This window comes from Polypterus senegalus, chromosome 5 (assembly GCF_016835505.1).
Source record: "Polypterus senegalus isolate Bchr_013 chromosome 5, ASM1683550v1, whole genome shotgun sequence".
NCBI lineage: Eukaryota > Metazoa > Chordata > Cladistia > Polypteriformes > Polypteridae > Polypterus > Polypterus senegalus.
In genome coordinates this window covers 75,887,751-75,905,481 of record NC_053158.1, presented here as the reverse complement: position 1 = coordinate 75,905,481, position 17,731 = coordinate 75,887,751, and the positions used below count along the sequence as shown (strand labels likewise).

At 37.5% G+C, this 17,731-nt stretch overlaps 1 long non-coding RNA gene across 1 annotated transcript; it reads left to right on the top strand.

Annotated features, from left to right (window-relative positions):
* Positions 1-9,507: 9,507 nt before the first annotated feature.
* Positions 9,508-17,445, top strand: LOC120530371. The gene is made up of 3 exons (XR_005633953.1): positions 9,508-10,295; positions 10,381-10,476; positions 14,756-17,445. It is a non-coding gene; the product is annotated as an uncharacterized LOC120530371 (long non-coding RNA).
* The last annotated feature ends 286 nt before the right edge of the window (positions 17,446-17,731 follow it).

Here is a 17,731-nt window from a genome sequence, read left to right as displayed (position 1 = left end):
AGGGATATTTTCATCTCCTAATTTAATTGATTTGTAAGGTGCTGAATCTGACACAGTTCTAATCCATAACTTTAATCTTAAAATGAGCTAGAAAAAATATAACTTTAATGTAAAACACAAAGATATCAGTCGTAAATAGGAAGGGAATTATTTAAATTATTCTTTTAAACCCTTTCATTTCAGTATCATGTAATCAATCCCACCTAAAAAAGGGGAGAGTCTCTCTTGCATTAATGAAGTGTGTCATTTGGTCATTGTTAGCTTAAGGATGCCAGACATGCTAGGAAAAACAACTGTGAATGACAGTCACACATTCTTCAGCAAAAAAAATTATTTAATTGGGAGAATTCTTTGAATGGGCACCATACGGTACGTTGATTACGAATCGACAGTGGTAATGCTACTATTAAAATGCATATTGAGCTGAACTGATAGTTTGAGGATACTTGCATTCTCTACAGTGAAGTCCCTATCAAAGTGGTGAAAAATAAGTGATCCAAGGTACATGAAGTTGTGACATGGAGCAAAAATATACTTCTGATACAGTAACTGATGCCCCGGTCCCTTCTTCCCTCTCTCTTTCTTTCTCAAGTGATGTTTTGAAGTAGCTTGCTCCATTCTGTTTAATATTTTGTACACATACTTCCCATTGCTTTGGTCTAAACTCAAACCTGTTTTTATCGGTGACCCTTTAGTTTTGCTGAAATGTAGCTTTAATGCTCTGTTTTTTTGACAGCTGTCTTTGCAAATGAAGACTCCAACATTTGTACATGTTTAATTAATCAATTAATTAATCACTATACTTGAGGCTGACTTGAATTTGGAATCAAGTCTAAACACTTTGTAAATGTTCACATGTTTCTCACTGATCAAATAGAAGTCAACCTGTAGCCAAGTTATGCAAGTTAATCCAAAGAGAGTTCGATATAATTAAATTGAGCTTGTATGCATTTTCAGAAGGGTCAAGGTGGAACACCACAATTATTTTGAAGCAGAAGTCCACACTCAAACTTAGTCTCCCGGCATCCCCTAGTAGGATTGGTTTTTGAGTAACGTAAGCAAATACAACAAACATAAATGTCATTACATGTGAAGTCTATCAAAATGAATTGATGGTATCAGTTATGTGCAGCATAACACTGAAAAAGCAATACTATTAGTACAAAATCCAGTGTAACAAAATCAAGATGTAGCATTGATCATAGATAATGTTTTATTAATTAAATTATTTTTTATTGCTATACCACTACCTTAAATTTGATACTGTCCATTTTACAGTTGATGAAAGAGAAGTTGTTTTAGGTGATGAAAATGGCTAAAATATTTATTCAATTTAGTTATGATTAATGCTTTTGTATTCATTGTGTCAGTTGCTGTGGAGTGTTTTTAGTGTTTTTTTTTCTTCTTGTCTCTTAAAAAGGAATGTATATAATTTATGATTAGGGCTGTGAATTTAAAATGACTACTTTTTAATTTTTCACTGAGATTTGAACCACAGTGCCATATTCAAGATATTATGTGCTTTTGGTTTGACAGCAAAGCTGTTTTTTATTTTTTTTGTGCTCTCAGGCTGTGTTTAGATAAAGCATATTTATCTTCTACATGGTGAACACAACAAAGGAAGTGTCCTTGCAAAGAAAATAGTATCTGATATAAATGCCTTAATGGAAGAAAAGTGTCAGACTATTGTAAACAAGAAGAGCTCTGTGTTTAGAATGCCCTTGAAGGGGATAGTATTCCTGATGTCGGCCCAGCGCTTATGTAACGCAGTGTGCGAGAAAGTACTTTATTGCTGTTGAGTAAACGAACTATAACGGTGAAGCATAGTGAGACATTAGCTAAGTTTTTATTTTCTGAAAGTCAGTAGTTATTTTTTGTAATGTCAATAAAGTGATCAGTTTCATGTAGTATTTTGCATTTTAGGGTCTTTAAAGCCAAGAGTATTTGTCACATGTTAAAGCTGTAAAATATTTCCAGTTCTATGACTTTAAACCTTAATATTCAAATAAGAGATTTTGATGAGAGCAATGAAACCACAGAGGGAAGAAACACTTTTTAAAAGTACAATATGGGCTGTTTACATTAATAGTTACCCCTTTCCATTCTACTAAAAATTAAGTTGGTTGTTGTTTTCAAGTTTTGATAGTACTTAAGAACTGTTCATTTATATGAATAGATACTAGTTAACAAGGTAGAGGTTATTTGGCAACTTTGAAGCGGCCCACTGTATATGGGGTTGGTGTATGGATGGGCTCTGTAATGGACTGGTGCCCCAAGCTGCCAGGGTAGGCATCTTCTCCTTGGGGTGGCTTGATGATGTTCAGATTTTCCAGTATTACATAAGGAAACAGTTTTGGATGGGAATTAGCATTGAAGCTTGTGTAAATTTTTGTAATTGTATTGCTTCATTATGTTTAAAATACATTTTTGGTCTTTATATATAAATATATACACTCTATACACAATGTGTGTGTGTATATATTTATATATTTATATATAATATATATTTATATTTATATATATATTTATTTATATATATATTATACTGTATATTAAATGTAATGGGTATGTTAATACAAATTTTAATTTAAAATTTTAAAAAAATCAAATCAGTGACTTTTAAACAAATACCTTTCTCTATTTTCTGTTGAAGCATATGGTTTATAAATAATTAACTGTGTATGTTACATTCCAAGATTATTTTATTTGCTGTAATTGTTACAGTTCATTTAACTGAAGTGGAGGTTATTGAGCCAACATAATCACCTAAACCATTGCTAGAATTTGCCCCTTGTATTATTCCTCTAAATTGCCAGACTTGCGCTGTAAATTCATATTCCTGCACCCTTGGGTATTTTACATTTCATTACAATTACTTGAATTTTCCAAGTGCTTGCCTAAGTGTTACAAGTGAGCAAGTTTGATCCAGCATTTTGGAATTTCTTATGCTACTGTCTTAATATTTTCTTTTCCTTAAATTGAACCAGAACACAACAAAATATTTAATGCAAATTGGAAAGATTAATGACAATAACAATGAAACCTTGGAGAACTTTTCTGTTGAGTTCACCTTAGGTGAAATATTCTTACTTCAGGTGTACTTCTAGATTGCATTTGCCACAGCTTAGGGATTAATCTTGAAAGTCTAAGTAAATAATGTTGTATATTGTAGTGTTACTGTTATACACAAACCTGATACCGGTTTAAAAAGTAACTCATTTGTTTGAATGAATCCACGCTTAATAAAATCCATGGCTGTCCGCAATTTAAAATACTTTTTAACTAAAGTTGATTACATCAGTAGTAGTAGTTATATATAACATATATATATACACACACACACACATATGTATGTATATGTACGTATATATTAGTGATGCACCAATATTGAAATTCTGGGCAATACCGATAACCGATGTGTTTTTGTCCATCTTTGCCAATACTGATAACCAATGGCCAATATTTTTTTTGTTTTATTTACTTCCAGTATGAATGTTTTAGGTATGCTGAAAATATATTATGCATTATCAAAGAAAAAACAATAGCATGTGAATCAGAGATTAACTTTTTATTAACTTGCTGAAATTTATGCTCTTCTTTGCTATATGAGCAGCCGGTACTTTATGCAGGGGAAAAAGAGCAAGATATGGCTTATCTCTACAGAAAAAATACTCCAGGTCATGTACAAAAATCTGCTTAACATACACACTCGGAGTAACTTAAGACTTAACTCAAGACACCATGCCATTACATAACATAGATTGGGTATATTAACAAAAAAATGAATGCATATTCTTTGTGCTATAATCAGACATATATCACTTTAAGTAAAACTATAATGAAGGGTACTATGAGGCCAGTAACCCTGGGCTTAAATTGGCTTCTTTAAAAGTACAAATAGTAGGTTTTTCTTAACAAAAACAAGCATTTCTACCTTTTCTCCAGCAAGCCTGTTTCTCATTTCATTTACTATATTTGACACAGCTGAAAAAAGGTGTTCACTGTCTACACAGGTACAAGTTGCCGATAGGTACTTCATCGCTGCCTTGGCCAAGGTTGGAAAACGGGCTGCATTGCTTTTCCAATACTGGAGGGTGCAGTTATTTCTGGAGATATGGGGCTTACTGAGATAGTTATTCAGCTGAAAAATAAAGTTTACAAACGTTTACCTATATTATAATAATAAAATAATAAATTATTATTAGGTTGATCATATTTGTGGTAAAGAAAAGCAGGACAACTGCCTGTACCAACCCTCGCCATTAATAAAAACTTGTGATGATGAAAGCTTGATGCATAATGATTTGGGTCATATAAAGGACATTCTTGTTGACAACCCTGAATTATATTGGTTGGCTGTATTGGTTAAAATGTACACATCTGACCGACATTGATGTCACTTTTAATGAACATCAGCCGATAACAATACAGTTCCCAATATATCGTGCATCTCTAGTATATATAAATGTATGTGTGTGTATATATATATATATATATATATATATATATATATATATATACAGTGAAAATTGTTTAACACGAAACTGAGGGGACTGAAATATTTTTTCATGTTAAAAGAATTTCATGTTAAAGGATATTACAAAAAAATACAGTGTATTCAACAAAATTAAGTTTATTAGAGTACATTTTATTTACATAGATATGTATATACTGTATTGTTGATAATGTAGAGTTAGCAATATCAAAATCTTTACAGATTTCCGTTTTCGTCTTCTGTTTTTGATCAACAGCCTTAAGAAGCTCCATCTTCATTTTAAGCGAAATAGCAGTTTGCTTTCCCCCTGAGCTCTTTGCCATTGTGCTCCTAAAAAAATCCTTGTAAAATAGAAAAAAAAAACGCTAACCATACTCACTGATTTTTACTCACACTGCGATGTACTCGTCACCAAATTCCAAAGCCAACTGATGAGAGATGAGATGTTTTTGTATGCCGTTTGTAGGGGTAGAGGGTGAAAGTAGCTTAGATAAAAAAAATTGGCTCGTGTCACAGGCTATTCCGAGGGTATTTCAAAGCCAAGTTAGCCTCCTTTCTACGAAACATATGAAACCACCTCTGTTTCATTTCATACCCCTCTTAAATCACGCCTGCGCGGCTGGTGTTTTCCGTATTTTGTTCATTCCCAGAAGGGAAATCTTTTCGTGTTAAGCGATTTTTGTTTTGTGTTTAGAGAAAATAATGCATGAAAATACATAGTACAAACCGGATTCCAAAAAAGTTGGGACACTATACAAATCGTGAATAAAAACTGAATGCAATGATGTGGAGGTGCCAACTTCTAATATTTTATTCAGAATAGAACATAAATCACGGAACAAAAGTTTAAACTGAGAAAATGTATCATTTTAAGGGAAAAATATGTTGATTCAGAATTTCATGGTGGTGTCAACAAATCCCAAAAAGTTGGGACAAGGCCATTTTCACCACTGTGTGGCATCTCCCCTTCTTCTTACAACACTCAACAGACGTCTGGGGACCGAGGAGACCAGTTTCTCAAGTTTAGAAATATGAATGCTCTCCCATTCTTGTCTAATACAGGCCTCTAACTGTTCAATCGTCTTGGGCCTTCTTTGTCGCACCTTCCTCTTTATGATGCGCCAAATGTTCTCTATAGGTGAAAGATCTGGACTGCAGACTGGCCATTTCAGTACCGGATCCTTCTCCTACGCAGCCATGATGTTGTGATTGATGCAGAATGTGGTCTGGCATTATCTTGTTGAAAAATGCAGGGTCTTCCCTGAAAGAGATGAGGTCTGGATAGGAGCATATGTTGTTCTAGAACCTGAATATATTTTTCTGCATTGATGGTGCCTTTCCAGACATGCAAGCTGCCCATGCCACACGCACTCATGCAACCCCATACCATCAGAGATGCAGGCTTCTGAACTGAGCGTTGATAACAACTTGGGTTGTCCTTGTCCTCTTTGGTCCGGATGACATGGTGTCCCAGATTTCCAAAAAGAACTTTGAATCGTGACTCGTCTGACCACAGAACAGTCTTCCATTTTGCCACACTCCATTTTAAATGATCCCTGGCCAGTGACAACGCCTGAGCTTGTGGATCTTGCTTAGAAATGGCTTCTTCTTTGCACTGTAGAGTTTCAGCTGGCAACGGCGGATGGCACGGTGGATTGTGTTCACTGACAATGGTTTCTGGAAGTATTCCTGAGCCTATTCTGTGATTTCCTTTACAGTAGCATTCCTGTTTGTGGTGCAGTGTCATTTAAGGGCCGGAGATCATGGGCATCCAGTATGGTTTTACGGCCTTGACCCTTACACAGAGATTGTTCCAGATTCTCTGAATCTTGGATGATGTTATGCACAGTTGATGATGATAGATGCAAAGTCTTTGCAATTTTTCGCTGGGTAACGCCTTTCTGATATTGCTCCACTATCTTTCTGCGTAACATTGTGGGAATTGATGATCCTCTACCCATCTTGGCTTCTGAGAGACACTGCCACTCTGAGAAGCTCTTTTTATACCCAATCATGTTGCCAATTGACCTAATTAGTGTTTATTGGTCTTCCAGCTCTTCGTTATGCTCAAATTTACTTTTTCCAGCCTCTTATTGCTACTTGTCCCAACTTTTTTGGGATTTGTTGACACTGTGAAATTTTGAATCAACATATTTTTCCTTTAAAATGATACATTTACTCGGATTAAGCGTTTGATCTGTCATCTACTTTCTATTACAAATAAAATATTAACATTTGCCATCTCCACATCATTGCATTCAGTTTTTATTCACAATTTGTTTAGTGTCCCAACTTTTTTGGAATCCGGTTTGTAGTTTGTCGGGACCGTTGTATTATTTCATTATGTTAACCGATATTTCGTCTTAAGCGTTTTCGCGTTATTTCACTATATATATATATATATATATATTTTTTTTTACACTATGTATGTATGTGTGTGTGTGTGTGTGTGTGTGTGTGTGTGTGTGTGTATATATATACAGTATATATATGCATACACACACATGCACTGTATATAATATGCAACTCCTGATGATGGCTTTTACAGCCTAATTTTTGTATCTATCTATCTATATATATATGTGTGTGTGTGTGTATCCCACATGTTTTTATGTTCTTTGCCCTTTTAGATAGTAAGAATTAGAGGGTCTTTCCATTTAGACCAAAAGCTCTGTGTTAATTGCAGAAAAGAAAACATCATAAGAAAAAATACAAAAATAAAAGCATGAGTTGATTCCAGGTATAAATGTCACATCCTGCTTCATGGAGTTAAGAAGAATGTCCTTACTTTCTTTTTGTGCCAAACCTGTGTCTCATATTTTATCAACAAAAGCATTAATATCTAAAAGAGGAAGCGCCCCATGTGTTTTTTAAAATTCTGAACTGTCTTTAAATACACAATATTCTGTTGTATTTACTCATTCCAAGGGCTACATTGCTTGCGCGTCCCAGTGAGTTTTTGTCTCTAGTGAAGTGTATTCTGAGTTAGTTTTGTAATTTTAATGGTCCAGGGTTACAGCAATACTACAGTACACGTTGACAAAATGTGCTTTGTGTTCCAGTTGTCATCTGAAGCACAAAACTGCTCTGGGTGTGTGGGACATTTTCTAGTTATGAGACTGGAACACATAATATAGATGAGTGTATTGTATAGATGATTTTGATTTTCTCATGGTCACCATTTGTGAGTAATGGTTAGTATATTATAAAGTACTGTGTGATTTTTTTTCTACACTAAATTACTGTTCAGTTAACTAACTTAGTCATAATTCATATTCAGCAGGACCTTTCTAAATTAATACATTACAACTATATATGTAATTGGATTTTTTGGGTGCTGTATGTTACTTTGATATGTCTAATCCTTCATCTTCCTTTTTGTCAGTAAATCAAATATTAAAAATCAGTCAAACTAGGAAGAAAAAAAAGATTTACAGTAAGACTGTTCTTAGAGTTTATACAGATAAGGTTTGTTATGTAGAAGAGACATTCATTTGTCAGTTAAAGTTGCATTTTTCCACCATCAGAGTCTATGGCTTGTCATTTACAATTACAAGGTGGAAAAATTACATACTAGTGATGTGAAATATTCTGAAAAATGATTTTAATAAACTGGGTATTCAATTGGAGAGTGAAGGGTCAGTTAGTTTGACACCATTATATTGGAAATTCAAGAGACCTTCTGCAACACAGTCTGGATGAAGGGCAAAGCTAACTTTGTGATGGCGGGTGGCTGTAGCCTGGTTGCAAATGACCTTTGGTAGATTTTAGAAATTGCAAGCTTAAAGAAGTCTGTATGGTGTACAAATTTAAGATTCATGATTCCAGGCGTATTCCAAATGCTCAGTCCTGTTATTGGTGTTGGCTTCCCGTGACCCTGAATTGGAATGGTTAGTCCGTCTTCCTCAAGTTATTCTCCTAACTAGAACCACATCAAAACTGTAATTCTGTAACAGTCATACTGTATACTTTCACCTAATCAGCTATAAAATTGGCTTTTGCCATCATGAGCTGGGATTGTTTGCACAAAGGCACACCATTTGACATCCTATAATAACAATGAAAAAATCTGTTTATCTTGAAATTTGTCATTTATTTTAGGCCCAAGGGAAAATTATACATACATTTTCTTGTAGGCATTGCTTATATTAGGGACTAACTTTAAATCTGAAGTTGAGTGTAAATGACTGTTTTAGAATAGTAACTTAGATGTAGCTCTGGTAACAACATAAACCTGAGTAAAATCAGTTCTGCTAACTTGAATACAGTAGATGAATGTATCCTTTGACAAGTGACTATCCTCTAATTGTCTCTGACTGCAAAACTAACTTCCCATTGATCTTATTTATTTCTTTATTTGTAGGTTTACATAGAATAACTAACTTTAATAGTTAAAGGGTGTCATTTGAGAATCTACGTTAGATTGCAAAGCATAGAATTTGTTGTTGGTTAGTAACAAAAGAAATGAGTCTGGTGTTAGTTGTTGTGACAGTTTAGGGGCTCTCTCAACCCCTTGAACCCTCAGGCACCACGCCAGATGCCAGGTAAAAGTCCAAAGATGAATATTTATTATAATAATAAAGTGCACAAAGCACCCTCCACTACCAAATACTCAATAAACAATACAATACAATACCATAATCCAATCCTCCGATCTCCCAGACGCTTAGCCACCCTGCCTCCAAACTCACTCATCAGTCTGGGATCTCCCACAGTCCTTTATAGTCCTCGACCCGGAAGTGCTTCTGAGCCCTCAGTCCATGTGATTATCCAGCACTTCCGGGTCAGGTAAAACGTCTTGTTTTTCTTCAGCCCGGAAGTATATTATTTCTTCCGTTCCCATGACTTGGAAATACTTCCGGGCTGTACGGAAAATATAAATCCCTGGGCCTTCCTGCAGCGACTCCTGGCGGCCCCCATGGTATCCAGCAGGGCTGTGTATTATGACTCCACTGTCGATAATTCCCTGCTGGCATTCAGGGCACTTCTATGCTGCAAGGAGGGCTCCATCTGGCGGCCTGGGGGTATTGGCCAGGATGAATGGCCGGCCATATCTCACATTGTATTGCACAAAGCGTTGTTTGACTTGTTTATGGGCAAATCTCCAGCATGTCAAATGCCTTTTAAAGATGGGAGATCATGTGATTACCTTTTGAAAGTGCACTTGACTACGGTGATGTGGAATCAAAATGCTGCCAGTACTGCTGCCACATTGTGAGTGAATTTTAAATCATGTTTTTTTACTATAAAGATACAAAAACAGACAACATTTTACAGACCAGAGGAGGCAGTTTCATTCAGCAGACTTGTTTGGTTAGCTAGTAGCTACCTTTCCCAAATATCTCATCCAGATGTGTTTTAAAAAGTGTCACGATCTCCACTACAGGTGTACAACTTGGTTGCTTCTTCTAAATTTCCAAAGTTCCTTAAGCGAAGTACTTCATGAATACTGACTTAAAGGGTAAATGTGGTATTTTTCAAGACAAAATCATCTGTTCACTATCATGGTATGTATCAATTTCCTACACTTGCCCTGCCCCATGACTTCCATTTGAAAATACAAGAACAGGCTCCGTATTGTTTTTAATTTATAAAAATAAGTTCACATTAGAACACAATTTCATGAGACAAGCTAACGCTGCATATACCAGGATTGTGAGGAAATAATTTTGACTTGGAAAATACGAAACTTATCCTTTAATGCACTTCTCTTTAATTTTTGCCAGTTTTTTTCACCTGCACAGAGGAACTTTGTTGGCTGAACATTCGTGAGACTCTAGGAAAAGAGGAAAACGATCTGGTAAGCACAACAGTAGTCCCGCAGTAGAAAGCTTTTGTGGTGACTGGAGTGTGCAGTGGAGGTCACTGTATCATTCTGATTATAGGACACCATGGTGACGATGGAGGTTTCCTGCTGCCATTGCCAATGTGCTGAGGGCTGGGTGATATTCTGCCTGGAGATAGGGTGCACAGGATTCAAGGTACATCTCGCAATGAAATAAGTTGGAAGTCCATTTCTTTTTACTTCATCAAAATAATTAAGAAAAGAAAACCCAAATGGAAATATATATTTGTGTTAACTCTGAAAAACTGCAGCCATTGAGACTTGGCCAAAAGGGCAAACTAGGTTTTACTGTTGTGGTTTATTGCCATATCCTCATGGCCAATGAAGTTCCTTTCTGTTAAAGGACAACTGTGTAAGAAAACCTGTATTCGCAGATAAGTGGACAAAATGGTGTGGGACAGAACCCTTAAGCCTTCTTCCTCCGACTGGGCTTCTTCAGTATTTCTAAATCCTAAATTGCTGTTGTGTGGACTATATGGGTGTTAACCAGAGGACAAATCATGATGCCTGCCCAGTGCCCCTAGTGCATGAGATCCTGTAGTCCTTGCATGGAGCAGCGGCCTTAATTTATTTAGATCTGAAAGAGTTTGGATATTATGAGAAGTATTTATGTGCGTGAGAAGACACTGTGGAGGACTGAAGGGCTGTTCCAGTTCTATGTAATGCCTTCTGGGCTAAAGATGCCATTTTCAATAGTTCACAGAATAAATCCTGAGGGAGTCGTTTGGGAAGAGTTGTGTTTGTTTGTCTGTTTGTTTGTATTCCTTGACACCTTCAGGGCCTCAACACAGTAGTGAAGTATCCTGCTTCGACAGATCAAAGGAATATGCAGCAATTGTTTGGACTTCTGTGTTTACCCCTGACTTTGTGAACATTGCTATCCCTTCCACCACCTAACAGGTCACTGGTCATCAGCATGTCAAAATGCATTTAAACATGTGCAGCCTGCAGCATGACGCAAGTGATCTGGAGCTTGGTTCAATCTTAATCCAACAGAAAAATGGAGAGAACTTCTGCATCTAGCCTATTCCGCAACTAAAAAGTAGTTTTTAGTTGTAGTGGCAGTAGGGCAGATGTGTCGTCATTTCATGTAATGGGGTAAATTTGAAGTTTGCAGCAGAACATTGCACTCTGACCTGAACTCTGTTGTCCCAAACACCTTATCTGCTGATCACGTATTACTTTTGTTTAAGACATTTTAATGGAATGGTTGTTACAATGTAATTCTAGACTTACTGTCGCTAGTCATGGAACTACAGAGAGCTATCTGTATAGCCTTGGTCAAAGGCCTATGGTCTTATCTGCCTCTTGATCTCTACCTATGGAATGGATCATGTGTAGTGCAAGATACTATGTTGTATCAACATGTGACATCCAAGCTTGGTGGCTAAGGTTATATATATAGGCTAGTTGTTACCTTCCATGACAACCTTTTCACTGGATGTCTTGGCCAAATGAAGACACTGTAAGAAGTCTTAGGAGTAGCATGATGGTCAACAGCCCACAAAGATGAAAAAAAGCACATTAAAAACTATGAGCTGTCAACACCTGAAAACTCACCTGGGGCCTCATGTATAAACGCGTATGCTCAAAAGTGTTGCGTACGTCTGTTTCCACTCACACATCGTGATGTGTAAAAACTAAACTTGTTGTAAAGCCACACATTTTCATGGCAGCCTCAGACCATGTGTACGCACATTTTTGCTTGGTTTTGTAAATGCGTAGGACAAAGCGTCAAAGCAGTATTACTGTTTCTGAGTGATTTTCCTTTCTTTATTAGTTTTTTTATTAGATTTTATTATTTAACCTAAGGCACTTGATTGTAATCTGTCTGTAACAAAAGAATGGTGCACGTAATAGCCAAACTATCCCAACTACCATGGCTGCTGTTAGAAGACATCGCAAAAGGAAGAATTAGAAGAGAGTGCATATTTAAAGATCATACTGATTTCTTGTCCCACAATGATGACTGGCTTCTAAGTCGATTTAGATTTTCAAGAGCTATCGTCTTGGAGCTGTGTGCTGAACTGTTGCTGGCTTTACAAAGACAGACTCTGAGGAATTGTGGTCTGCCTGTTCCTTTACAAGTTCTGCCCACCCTTGGGTTTTTAGCCACAGGAGCTTTTCAATGTGAACTGAGTCATCATTGATTCGTGCCATGCCAGCTTTATAGGATGATATTATCAGCTTGTCATCCATGATATATAAGATTTCCGTATACTGTGGTTTTGAACAGGCAAACGTCAAAGAGCAATTTGCAGTAGCGCCCGGTTTTCCAAATGTAATTGGAATGGTCAGCTGCACACACGTTTCTATAAAGTCACCTTCAGAGGATGAATTTGCTTATGTAAATGAAAAGCATTCAAACTTTATTAATGTGCTAATTATCTGTGATGCGAAAATAAGTCCCATTAATGTTGTGGTGAGATGGCCTGGCTCAACTCATTCTGAGAAACAGAAGTGTTGGGAACAAATTGGAAAATGGTGTTGTGTGTGATGACTGGCTTCCTAGTAAGATAATACATTCAATATTACCCCTTTGGTCAAAATTGTAAGTTATCTGTATGATATAACCATATAACATGATTACTTAGGTAACAGTGGGTACCCGCAGAAGATGTGGCTTTTCACCCAGCTCGCCAACCTTCTTGCTGAGCAAGAGCGAAATTAGTGGACCTCCCCTCTCAGGCTCAGGCGGTGGTAAAATGCAGGTTATAAGTGCTATGCCAATAATTACAGCAGTTTGCTGCTCAAACGATGTGAGCCCTGGAATTCTGCTACCTCCTCCAGTGGTGTTGACACTCAGTGGGCTGCGACTCACCCTATCACATCGACTTTAATATCTGACCACTGCTTATTTATTTTAGGCATTCTGTGACTTTGTGAATTTAAACTTTTGAGTGCCTTTTGTTGCTTATACCACTGCTTAAGCCGCTAAATAGTATGCTTTCCTTACCTCCACTTCACTGAGCAGGATCTCCATTTTGCATTCACTGCAATTCTTCTTTTTTACGCATGTTTTTGCCGATGTATTTTAACAAAACACTAAAAGGAAGGGGCTATTTATATTGATTTGCATATGCAAATAGTGACATTTTGGGAGGAGTCAGGGTGAGACTGTAGGCTTGTACATGTGTATTAAAATTCACGTTGATTAGGATTTATAAAGGGAAAATGTAGAACTTTGTGTGTGTAGTTTTCTGCGTCTGAATTTTTTTTTGTGCACACCCACATTTCTCGTTTTGTCTGAACGTGTTATATATGAGGCCCCAGGTCTTCCATTTGTACATTTACAGTCAACAACAGTAGAAGAACTAGAAGTGATGTTGAGAGTTGACTATATTGGAGTTGGTGGATTATTTCACATTGTAGATGGTTGTTGCTTGCCTTGGCAGATGTAAAGATACAATCTTTAGTAATTGGAGGGGAGCTGTGAATGTCAAGCTTCATTACTTCCATCTGGGATCAGATTAGGAAAAGTTCTTTGTGAGTCTCAAATTCCTGACTACAGATGTTCCTCACCCAAAAAGAAAGAAAACCAAAAAGTAGTAAAATAAAATATATACAGGATGAGACAAAATTATGTTAACATTTGAATGGCAGAAACAATTTATTCACAAAACATACTTCATATGTGCAAGATGATTTATAGGAATGTCTCAACCTATTCGCCATCATGTTCAACACAGAAAAAACAATGAGCATCAGTACCATTTAAAGCCCAGACACACATTTCCCGTGGAATAGATGATACCACAGTCCGTAGTAATAAAATCAGTCCCCCTGGAACAGGGGAGAGTCCTGAGGCTTTGGAAAACATCTTGCATCACCTCAGTCCCAAAGGTATCATGTCCTGGTTAGCTGAATGACTTCAGGCCTGTCACCCTGATGTCACATGTGATGAAGACCATGGAGAGGCTGCTGCTTCACCACCTTAGGCCACTGGTCCGCCACGCCCTCGACCCTTTGCTGTTCGCATACCAGGAGAAGGTGGGAGCAGAGGATGCCATCATCTACATGCTTCATCGATCCCTCTCCCGCTTGGACAGAGGCAGTGGTGCTGTAAGAATTATGTTTCTGGACTTCTCTAGCGCCTTCAACACCATCCAACCTCTGCTCCTTAGGGACAAGCTGACAGAGATGGGAGTAGATTCATACCTGGTGGCATGGATTGTGGACTATCTTACAGACAGACCTCAGTCATGCCCCATAACCAGAAATCACAGGGTGTCAAATCAGAGGAGTGTGGAGGCCATGGCAATGGTCCACCATGACCTATCCATCGACCTGGAAAGGTGTGGTTGAGATAAAAATAATCCATTAGTGTTAACATAATTTTGACTCACCCTGTGTATTGTCACACATATGCAATAGGTTGACGCTGTGTACTAACGCTTCTTCTCCTTCCTCTACAGATTACCGGAAGGGAAGACGAGCTAAGCCATAACCAACTTCCTCATTCCTCTCCAGGCCACGACCTCTTATTGACTTCACTTCGCTGCTACTCCCTTTTGGATCCGCCTCTTCCTGTCCCCTACCTATAAAAGCCAATCTCTACCCTTTTCTTTTCAGTCCTGCTTTGGACACAGTCTCTTGTGACTACTCTGTGCTCCGCAATATAGGGGGGTAGATCCTCAAACTTTTTTCATTTGTCTGCTTGTATTTACTATATATATACTGTATAAACCTGAAATGTTTCATTTTATTTTAAATGTTCTTCTTTCTCATCCATACTTTGATGATCTGCTTCTGACATCTTTAGCAGTAAGGTACGAGTTAATTTTGCACATTATGATGTACAAGTATTTGGCAGGTTTTGTTTATTAAATTGCTCAAGCTATGACAAGTATGTTGAGAATTGGTAATGTCTTGCAAGTTCAAGGTCTTACCTGAGAGTTCTCAATAAGGTCAGAACTCTGATGAAGATATTTATTAATTTTACTCATTGTTCATTTTAAGACACTTCATTCATTGTTGCTTTGTTGGCATCCTCTGGATCATTGACTGGGATAAGGGCTTTGACTTTAATCCAGTGTTGTGCTCAAGTCATGTTTCCATTAATCCTGACAAGGTTACTAGTCTGTATTGCTAAAAAACATCCCTAATAATACAACACCATTACCTCCATACGTTATGGTGGGATGGTGTGTGCGAGATGACGTATTATTTGTATCCCACATAACACTTTGCACTTTTCATTTTAGTTTTCATCAGACCACAAGACTGCAATGACAGTTTATTAGCAAAGATATGTTTTTTTTCTGTCATCACACAAATTTGTCACGGACTGCCTTGAAGATTTTTAACCTCTAAACAACATGTTTACTTTTTGTAACTTTTTTTGGGCCTGTCCAAACCTGTCCTTCTTAATAATCACATCTCCAACTTGTTTGGAATACTTTGTTTTGAAATAATGTACTGTACTGTAATGGGAAAGGAGAAGGAGATGTTCATTCATATCTGGAAGGTCCATATAAAGAGTAGATTGGACTGGGTGGTCAGGATCATGGCAAATGACAAATGAATTTATGGTAAGCAATAAAATGGAATTAAGTGTGTTTAAACATTGCTGTTATTGATGGTACTGGAGGGTGGTGACGTGTTCCACGTTGGCCAGACGTGCAGGTCAGACATGTCATAGGAGTAGGACTACTGCAGTACTATGTGGCAGTGGTGGCCTGCACCCAGTCCTCGTCTCCCTGTATCTCGGTCCTCTTAGGCTATTCTGGTTTGCCTCTCGTATCCCCATAAGGCTGATTATTGTAAATTTGCTCATTGTGTGTGTGTGTGTGTGAGAGATGCATGACTGGGCCCTGTATTATACTGGTAACCTAAACAGGACTAGCTCCTGATTTTCTGGATTTGCTGAGATGGGGTTTAGATATTTGTAACCTTGAATTAGATTAAGAGAGGTGGAAAATGTCCGCTTACTATATCGGGGAGCCTTGAAACAAGAGAGGGACAGAGAGAGAAAGATGGCGGATGCTCTCATGTTAGTTTAAACTGAAATTTGAGAATAAAATCAGCAAATTGTGTAATGGAATAAGAACTGCTGTAGCTGAGCAACTGGTAAGCTACAAACAGGGGAAATACTATTTTAATCTGATGAGTTCTGCTTTTCATGTTATGAAAATCATGTTGAACATTTTAACATGTTCTGTTTGATCTGCTTTGTAATTCAGCTTATTTCAAACTCAAAACAGAACAGAGTTGGGGGCTGAACATGCTTTCAGGACCCTGTATAGACACGGTGTTGTTTATATAACAGAGTCTTCCTAGTATGCAGGTAACAGTGAAAGGGATACCAGACCAGTAAAGATAATTAAGACAAATACTCACACTCCATTATTCACTGTGAAACCAAGAATGGAATCCTCACACCCCATAAGTCAACTAGAAAACCTTGTGTACTCAATAGAAGAATGAATGGACTACTGAACCAAGCCAGATGAGTAGCAACATCTTTTTATACTGAGTGTACACACACACACACACACACACATCTTCAGACTGTCTATTTCCACTTCAGTCATGAAGGGCCGAAGCCTGTCCCTGCCACACTAGGCACAAGTTACGAAAGAGCCCTCCATCAGAGGAGCAGAGTCGCTGGCATGAGGTGGCTGTACGAGCCAATGCACCCCCATGCCAACACACACACACGCATGCAATATTAGATTGTAATGACACACAAATCTCAGAATACACGTCTTCATTTTGGGTTGATGAGAACAGACATAATTAAAGAAACCCCAGTGTCCCCCGATAGAAGACGTGTGTGCCGATGCTTTGGGTGTACAAACTTGGCTTAACGTTTTGTGTTACTATTCTGCCAGCCAGTGCAGTTCTGTGTTTTGCAATTTAAAAAAAAGAGAAAATCACTGTGTGCAAGAAAAGGTACTGTGGGAATAAACGGACAAATCTTATTGCTATATGTAGCTTTTCAGGGAAATGACTTATGTTTTTCACAGGATGCTTTTTAGTACAAAAGAGTGTTACTTCATGATTGGGTTTCTGCCCCAGTGTTTCTGTAGTAAATTAAAAAAGAAAGAAAAATAGGTCCTTGAAAAGCAGAGCTCTTATTTACTGTCCTTCCAAGTCTCGATACATGTCACTGGGAAAGGTGGCTTTCTTTGTCGTGCCTCTCGCAGCATCTCCTTCTTCTTCTTTCTCTAGAAATGACGTGCTTTGTCACTCGCAACTGAAATTTCTACAGTGAGCTACAAATAATGTGAGTACCACTGAAGTAAATAAATATTTGCTTGAATATTCTTTCAGTTCTTTTTAAAACAACTATACAGTTTTATGTACATGGATGAACAAACGTGCTTGACGTGTTTAATGGCCAGGGGTCAGGGTCCAGTTTGGCCGAAATAAATGTGGTGTTACTTAAG